The sequence below is a fragment of the Pseudophryne corroboree genome, chromosome 4 (assembly GCF_028390025.1).
Source record: "Pseudophryne corroboree isolate aPseCor3 chromosome 4, aPseCor3.hap2, whole genome shotgun sequence".
NCBI lineage: Eukaryota > Metazoa > Chordata > Amphibia > Anura > Myobatrachidae > Pseudophryne > Pseudophryne corroboree.
The window spans coordinates 641,731,171-641,733,708 of NC_086447.1; the positions used below are offsets into that span (position 1 = coordinate 641,731,171).

Sequence of the window (2,538 nt, forward strand, 5' to 3'; positions counted from 1 at the left end):
AATTACCTACAGCAACTGGTAATCCCAAGTGGTCTCCCATCCAAGTACTAACCATGCTCAACACTGCTTAGTAACAAGATCAGATGAATTTGGGCACAACCAGTGTGGTGTGGCTGTAGATGAGTTTAGTGTTTGTGTTAGAGCTCTTCTACTTCTAACTACTGGTACATTAATGAATAAGTGTCAAAAATGGAATACATCAAAAGAATGGTTTTGGTAGTATAAAAACACCTTCAGCACCTGGTATTATCAGGTGATCTCCCATCCAAATTCTAACAATGCCCTTCACTGCTTAGCTTCCAAGATGAGAAGACATTGGTCAAATGCAGTGTGGTGTGTCTGTAAATGAGCTTTGTGGTTTCTGTTAGAGCTCTTCTATTTCTAACTACTGGTAAATAAATGAATAAGCTTCAAAATGGAATACATCAAGAGAACCGTGTTGGTAGTATAAAAATACCTATAGTACCTGGATCTCCCAGGAGGTCTCCCATCAAAGTGCTAACCAGGCTCAAGACTGTTTAGCTTCCAAGATCAGATGAGATTGAGCCTATTCAGTGTGGTGTGGCTGTTGATGATTTTTGTTGTTTCCTGTAGAGCTCTTCTACTTCTAACTACAGGAATATAAATGAAGAAGTTTCAAAATAGAATAAATCAAGAGAACAGTGTTGGTAATTTAAAAAATACCTACAGCACCTGGTATTCCCAAGTAGTCTTCCATCCAAGTACTAACCAGGCACAACAACACTTAAATTACACAATCAGATTGGTCATATCCATTGTGGTGTGGCTGCGGCTGAGTTTTCAGTTTTCTGTTAGAGCCCTTCTTCTTCTAACTTAATGGTACATAAATGAATAAAAGTCAAAATGGACTACATCATGAGAAATCATGCATATCCAGTGTGATGTGGCTGTAGATGATCTTTGCGGTCTCTATTAAAGCTCTTCTACTTCTAACTACTGGTACATAAATGAATAAGGTTCAAAATGGAATCCATTAAGAGAACGTTGTTGGTAGTATAAAAATACCTACAGAACCTCGTATTCCAAAGTGGTATCCTATACAAGTTCTAACCAGGCCCAACACTGTTTAGCTTCCAAGATCAGATGAGATTGGGCACATACAGTGTGGTGTGGCTGTAGATGAGCTGTGTGGTTTCTGATAGAGCTCTTGTAATTCTAACTACTGGTACATAAATGGATACGTTTCAAAATGGAATGCATCACGAGAACAGTGTTGGTATTATAAAAATCCTATAGCACCTGGTATTCACAGGTGGTCTCCCATCCAAGTACTAACCAGGCACAACAACATTTAGATTCCACGATCAGATTGGTCATATCCATTGTGGTGTGTCTGCGGATGAATTTTGAGTTTTCTGTTAAAGCTCTTCTTCTAACTTAATGGTACATAAATAAATAAATGTCAAACTGGAATACATCAAGAGACTGGTGTTGGTAGTATAAAAATACCTACAGCAGCTGGTATTCCCAGGTGGTTTCCCATCCAACAACTAACCAGGCACAAAGATGCTTAGCTTCCAAGATCAGATGAGATTGGTCATATCCAGCGTGGTGTGTCCTTATATGAGCTTAGTGGTTTCTGTTAGAGCTCTTCTACTTCTAAATACTTGTACAAAAATGATAAAGTTTCAAAATGGAATAAATCAAGAGAATGGTGTTGGTAGTATAAAAATACCTATACCGCCGGCAATAGCCAGGTGGTCTCCCATCCAAGAACTAATCAGGCCAAACACTGCTTTTCTTCCAAGATCAGATAAGATTGGGCACATCCATTGTGGTGTGGCAGTAGATGTAGCTTTGTGGTTTCTGTTTGAGCTATTCTACTTCTAAATACTGGTACATAAATGAATAAGTTTCAAAATGCAATACATCAAGAGTACCGTGCTGGTAGTATAAAAATACAGACAGTACCTGGCAACCCCAGGAGGTCTCCTATCAAAGTACTAACCAGATGTAACAATGCTTAGCTGCCAAGATCAGACAAGATTGGGCATGTCCAGTGTGATGTGGCTGTAGACGAACTTTGTGGTTTCTGGTAGAGCTCTTCTACTTCTAACTACTGTTACATAAATGAATAAGTTTTAAAATGGAATACATCAAGAGAACTGTGTTGTAGCATAAAAATACCCACAGTTCCTGGCACTCCCAGCAGGTCTCCCATCAAAGTACTAACCAGATGTCCCACTGCTTTACTTCCAAGATCAGATGAGATAGGGCACATCCAGTGTGGTGTGGCTGTAGATGAGCTTTGTGGTTTCTGTTAAAAGTTATTCTACTTCTAACTACTGGTACATTAATGAATAATTTTCAAAATGGTACACATCAAGAGATTGGTGTTGATATTGTAAAAATACCTACAGTACCTGCATTAACAGGGGATCTCCCATCCAAGTACTTACCTGATCCATCACTGCTTAGCTTCCAAGATAAAATTAGACTGGACAAATCCAGTGTGGCGTGGCTGTAGATGAGCTTTGTTGTTTCTGGTAGAGCTCTTCTACTTCTAACTACTGGTGC

At 39.2% G+C, this 2,538-nt stretch overlaps 2 pseudogenes; both read right to left on the bottom strand.

The window, feature by feature from the left end:
- Positions 1–454: 454 nt before the first annotated feature.
- Positions 455–573, bottom strand: LOC134912417 (5S ribosomal RNA; annotated as a pseudogene).
- A 450-nt stretch (positions 574–1,023) lies between these two features.
- LOC134912691 (5S ribosomal RNA) lies at positions 1,024–1,142 on the bottom strand (annotated as a pseudogene).
- Between the last annotated feature and the right edge of the window lie 1,396 nt (positions 1,143–2,538).